Raw genomic sequence first — 6,959 nt, forward strand, 5'->3', positions numbered from 1 at the left:
CCCAAAAATTCTAATCATCACACTATTTTTAGAGTCGAACCAGAGATATTTTCTCAGAAACATTTTTTTTTGTGTTTTCAAAATTTGTAAGTGTCCAACAAAACTTAGATGGTGAATGGAAACATTTCAAATTTTTTTACCAAATCCGCAGAGAAAACACCAATCTCAAAACGTTTTTGCGTTTTTTTTTAAATGCGGATTGTCTAGTGAATAATAACATGGACCACTTTTTTAAAACAACATGGTCTTTAACCATCAGTTTTTAGACCGCAGATATAACTATTATTTTAAGGTTTTTTTATACATAATATATCTTCATAAAAAAAAGAGGCAAATTAGCAAAAAAAAAGAAAAAAAATATATATATCTATCTTTGTGTTCTCTTTTATTCCTTCCTATCTCACATTCAGTTAATTTTTTTTGATTACTCTCATGTTATTTTTAACACTTTCATAATAGTTTTGTTTAATATATTTTCAAATTATTTAATACAAAAATACACTTTCTAAATGATTTAATAGATACTTATAAAGACTAATTTAAATGCTTAGTAAATTCAGTTTCAATATTACTCAATAGATTTGGAAAATGTGTTTGAAGTTGTAAATTAAAGTAAATATGAATTTTATTGTTTAGTAGATAACATTATTGTAAAGTAAATAATATGATTATAAATGCTACTTAAGTATCATAGCGGTTGTTAAGTCATAGATCATGGAGTTTCCATGTGTTAATACGTTTTTAAAAAAATATTTTTAATCCAATTTACTTAATTTTCTAAATTATACATGTCCGTTTAATTATATAACAGTTGTATAATTTTATTATGCTTCATATCATTTTTATTTTTTTTAAATAATATATAAATATATATATGTATAACCAAAAATATCATTTTAAAAGAAAAACATATGCATAAAAATTTTGTTATTAACAAATGATTTTTTTACCACATTTCGCTTATTCTACAAAAATTGCACTTGTCCCGTAAAAATATTTTTCCCGCATGAACCGCAGTTAAACCGTATCGCACTATTAAATCGCTTGTCCCGCACAACGAAATACGCTGTCACCATTTGGAACTGCTTCATCGAGAACGAGAGAGAGAAAAAAAGTTCGTTTCAGGTGGTTAAGAAAATGGATCACTTGCTTGACGAATTCCGTCAACGCCTCGCCGGAGAGCATCCTCCCAAACCTTTTCAGTACCGACGATATCTCTACTCTTGATAAACGCACAATCTCTTTCTCTCGAATCTACGAGAACTTGTTAGGTTAAACCTACACTTTCATGGAAAATTCAGAGCTTAATCGACTCTCCGCAATAATTGATTATACAATACATATTGAACATTTAAATCCAAATAATATTAAATATAGATATGTAATGCCCGTGTCCCGCGATAATAGAAGATTTGAATTATGTCGTGAATTGTAGTGAAAAGCGGTTAATTGCACTTGGGTTATTAAGTTGGTCAATTTATTAATTTAACCATAGAAAAGTTTAATTAATTATTGGTTTAGTTATTATATGATGATTTAATTAAACCAGAAGCTTAAAGGGGTGTATTGAACTTGATATTTTAGAAGATTTGGTGGGATTTTAATATTTTAGAATTTTGAGAGATTTGAGTGTATTTTAGGAGATTTGTGGTTATTTGTTAGAGATTAGGAAAAATGATTTGTGATTTGCTGAGAAAAGGGGGTGTATTGAACTGGATATTTTAGAAGATTTTAGGGTATTCTTAAAATCCATGTTATTTAATTGGTGATTCTTAAAAATCCTTTAAAATCTAGTGTTATTGAATTTGAAATTTAAAAGAATCATTTAAAATCATTCACAATCACTTGTTATTGAATCAATAATTTATAAATATCACTTAAAATCTATTGTTATTCAAAATACCACAACTTTTTTTAAAAATGGATTTTAAGTGATTCTAGGAGACTTTTTATAACATTTTTAGTTAAAAAATATGAGTGATAAAATCATACCCTCAAAGGTGAGACTTTAAAAGATTTCAAACAAAAAAAATAAAAAAAGGAGTACGAAACCAATTTGCATAATTTTTCTCCATGTCTTCAACTTACATTCGTTGTCTCTCTCTCTCTTCGTCTCTCATGTCCGGCAGTGGGATATGAAGATGCCTATCGACATCTATGTGGGGATCGAGAGATTGTCCAAGGAAGGGGAAATGATCTCGGCCAAGACAGGGCAAACGCTCGCCGGACAAGAAGGCGCAAACCAGACGGCGTATCCTACTTACTTCGTTGGTCGTTTCACGTTTGGGTGAGGATGTGTATGGGAAGCTTATTGCCTAGGCGTTGGTGTTCCCGTGTTCATTTGAATTACGTGACATCTGTGAATGATGGGCCAACGGGACACGTCGTGGTCATGTTTCAGTCGAATAGTTAGAATTCGATAATCATTGTTGGTGGTGCTACCGTGCTAATATGAAAGCTTGGCCTGAGAAGATGAGTATCATTGTTGGTATCACTTAATTCTTTTCTAGCTCAGTTCAAGAGTTGGTGTTTGTAGGTAAGACCTGTGGTGGAAACTGGCTATGAGAATTTTCTACTTGTGCGGCTGTTATTAGAGACGAAGATACCTTCTATTCGAAAGTCTACAGTGAGTGAATCAGAACATTCTTCATTGAACTTAGCTTGGTTTAAGAGATTATATTTGTATTGTAGATGATGCATTGCACTTGTTTATTAAGGTTGCAGAGGGATTGACTGTTGATGGGATATTGGAGAGCTGGGCAAAAATTAATAAGCCTGTAATTATGGAAGCTTGGGATGAAGATAAAGATGCTTTGATCGATTTGTTTGGAAAAGTTAGAGACGATTGGATTAACGAGGACTTGACAACTTGGATTGGTGCCAATAGGTATGTCTTCAACATCAAAGACTACTAGGAAAAACAAGTTTGAGACCGATATTGTACAAACAGTTAAGTCAAGGTTCCAATTTTTCTTGCACATTTAGCTTTGATATATAGCGTATACTATATATGCAGATTCTATCCAAGAGTTTCATATGCACTCAAATTTGCCAGCTAAAAGATTTACATTGTTACCACAAAACAGGTGCAGTAGTAATGATTCCATTCCAATTCATAACTGTCTTGTCTGTCGCTATCATAAATATGCCTCAGTAGACTAGATATATAGGTTGATCATATGTTTAGACTAGAACATTTAGCTTGTTCACTTTTCTCTTCAAGACTTTAAAATTGTTCCCCGTGACGTTGAAATAGAAAAAAAAAACAAGAGAACAAATCACATATAATAAGGATGCTTTCCTTATATTTTATTTTCAATATCCTAAAATCATCCAAAATCCAATTATAAAAGTGTTGTGATTGTGATTTGATTTGTGTGGGTGGTCACGTATATTGGGAGTGCGGTGTTGTCCAATTATAAAAGTGTCTATGACGTGAATATAAGCATAGTGACTAATTGTAGACCTTGAAGGTTGATGGTGGTTCAATCTCAAGACTTGTGTGTGGACCCGTTTGGTCAGGTTGTGGTGTGAACCGTTGCGACGGTGGAAATGTATTGTAATTGGGAGTGCGGTGTTGTCAGATTCGAGGGCGAATCTTTTGTTAGAAGAGGAGAATTGTAACGTCCGTGTCCCATCATAATAGAAGATTTGAATTATGTCGTGAATTATAGTGAAAAGCCGTTAATTGCACTTGGGTTATTAAGTTGGTCAATTTATTAATTAAACCAAAGAAAAGTTTAATTAATTATTGGTTTAGTTATTATATGATGATTTAATTAAACCAGAAGCTTAAGTGTTGTGATTGTGATTTGATTTGTGTGGGTGGTCACGTATATTGATGGTGGTCTATTACGGTTAGACCGTTTGGTTTTGGAAGTGTGCTATTAAACCAAGGTTAATTATTTACGCAAGCGTTTTCTTATTTATGAGGACCGGTCACGTTAGGGGAATAAAAAGGGGAAAACCCTAAATGAGGGGCGGTCACGCGGTAGTGGGGGTGGGGGTGGTGGCCTCCAGAGTGAGCCATGAGAGGGTTTGGTGGTGATGGGAGAGGGAGGGAGATGAGTTTAGGGTGAGGACGAAAGGGAGAGGCGAGCTGGGTTGTGGGGAGAGAAACCCTAACCCGTTAATGTAGAAGGGGTTGTCGTCGTTGATGATGATAAAGTTGCATTGATATATTGTTATGTTGTCGGGGTTTAACTATCATTATTGTTGTTGAGGTCGTTGCTGTGACGAGTCTCTCGGAGGAGTAGCGTACAGTATGGACCCGTCGGTTCCGTTGGCTACCGTCGATCGCCACCATTGGTTAGTCTGCCACCGTGTGTTACTGGAGTAGGCAGCCATTGTCACCGGAGAAGCCGTAGCCATCGTCGAGATCGTTAACGGTGTGAGTAAGTAACCACGGTTAGTTGAATAAGCTGGTCGATTCATCACGAGGGTCTGCCGAGAAAGGTAAACGGCAAATCTTTATCGTGTCTGTTTAGGTTGTGTCGCTTGATTATTGAACCAAAGACCATAACCAGACTAGACCGAGAATCTTAAGTAGTGTAATTAAAGTACAGAACCGAACTTAATTGTGGTGAAGGTGCGTTAACTTGTATTGGCGTCACGTGAGTATGTGAGTTGTTGACGTACGTGTAGTGGTGTTAGTTTCTTTGGCTGGTTAGGATTAATGTTGAACCGAACCATAGTCACGTGAATTAATTTGTGTGTTAGCGTATTATTATGGCTTGATTTATTTGATTATGGTTTGATTTAATTATTAAGCTAAATATAAATAATTTAATTGGAGGGTTGCCAAATCAATTTGAACGGAGATTTTAGTTTTGGGTTAATTTAATGGATTAAATCATGGATATTGTTTTGTATATTTTTTTTTGAATTACTATTGGCCCGGTAATCTTTTTGTTACGTTTGAGTGTCAAGCGACACTAAGTGGGATCAGCTTGTTTCTGGCAAGAGTTGTTGGGAAGACTTGAACGGGTGTTGGAAATCCAAGGATGGAACCGGAGTTGGGGTTAATGGACTGCGGAATGGCCAATGTGGGCCAAAGCGGATTGGTTGTGAGGCAAAATCCATGGCTGGAGCGGAAAAGAGTATTCCAGCTCATCTCTCTTGTTACTTGGTCGCTTAGGGGTGGTTAGTTGTGTGACTAAGTATCAAGATGAGGTGGTGTTTGGGATATGTGATTAAGTGAAGCTTATTATGGGAAGTGGAGACAAGTGGCTTGTCCGGTTGGATGTCGAAGTCTACAAATGTAAGGTGCTTGTGGAGTTGAAGTACCTTCGTATGACTATGGTATCTCGACGTGGAGTATGAGTTAGTTGCCTGTAATTATGGAAGATTTTGTAAGGAACGATTTCTATGTCGGTTGTCTCTTCGGAATTATGGAATTCCGATAAGATCGTTTCCCATGGATCATGTGCAAGAATTGGGAATCCGGGTGCGGTCGTTTCAAGATATAGGCTTCGAATGGTAACCACATATTTAGTAGTGCGGAACAAACAATTTGATAGTGCGGTACGTATGGAACAAGTGCGGTTACTCCAAAATAAGCAGTACAAAATAATGTTTGATTGGTGGAAAACAATTTGCGGTAGGGAATTCATATTATTTTATTAATAACTAGTATAATTATATATTAGAAATACATATTATAAATAATCATTAAAAACAGATATATTATATTAGTATATTTATAAATGATTTTTTTTCTTTAGTGTTAATGAAATAATATTTTCATTTATGATTGATGAACTTTTAGAACCCTAAATATTTTGAATTAATTATGTAAATTTTTGTTCATTAAAATAATAAAATAGTGAAAGATACATTTTAAAAATAAATGATTTATGAATGAATTTAACAATTTAAATTAAAAACCATGTTTAACATAAAAATATTTGTTAAAATATAATATGTTGATTATTATTACTTTTATTAATCATAAATTAAATAAATAAAATTTTAGTTGTACTTGGTGCATTTTCTGAAACAATCCGCTGGGTATTTGGTAATAAGATCAACAAAGACGGTCCATTGAGTATTATCATAGTTCAAAAAACACAAATGAAATAATATTCACTTTTTGGCAAAAACGCAAATTATTGAAAAAACTATGATTGGTAACATTAATTAGTGTTTTACTTTTAAATCTTGAAATACAAACATTATCTTGCTTCTAATCAGGACCATAGTCTCTCTATATCATATACAAAGAAATAATGTTTGTGTGTTAATTATGAATAATTTGTTGCTTAGAAAGTGTATATATATATATATATATATATAATTTTTGGGTGTATACTTGTTTCCTAATTAAATTAACCACTGTAACTAGTAAATAGTAATTATTCTATTACTCAAATCAATCAATAATGTTATCTAAAAGTATACTACTACTACTATATAGCTAGTAATGATAGCTAGATATATATATACATATATAATATATTGCTAATCTTTACAAGCAAGCATATTGTGTATATATAGCGATGTTTACATATTATAGCTAGGTAATGTGATTATTGAACATTTTCAATCTAAATACCATTTAAGTCTAACTATGATAGTAAATAGATAACCTTTTGATTAATTATAAGAAGATGTGGTACTATATTAATAAGAGTAATAATGATGTTTGTTTGTTTTTGGCCAGCCTTAATTTCATGCACGGAATTAAAAGTATGAATATTTGCATTTACACCTAATTTCTCACACTTTAATCTCACACCCACCCACTTTGTGTAATCACTATACTTTTAACATGTAAAATGACCATATACACCCTTAACTCATTTTTAACATTTATCTTTATTTTTTCTCTTTCATTTTTATTTTTCTCTCTCTCTCTTCTCTTTTTTCTTTTGTTTTTGGTTCCTTTTCTTCAACATTTATTTTTTATTTTAACTTATATATTTCAAGTGTAATTTGTAGATAAATGGGAAATTTGCATT

This window comes from Camelina sativa, chromosome 4 (genome assembly GCF_000633955.1).
Source record: "Camelina sativa cultivar DH55 chromosome 4, Cs, whole genome shotgun sequence".
Classification (NCBI taxonomy): Eukaryota; Viridiplantae; Streptophyta; class Magnoliopsida; order Brassicales; family Brassicaceae; genus Camelina; species Camelina sativa.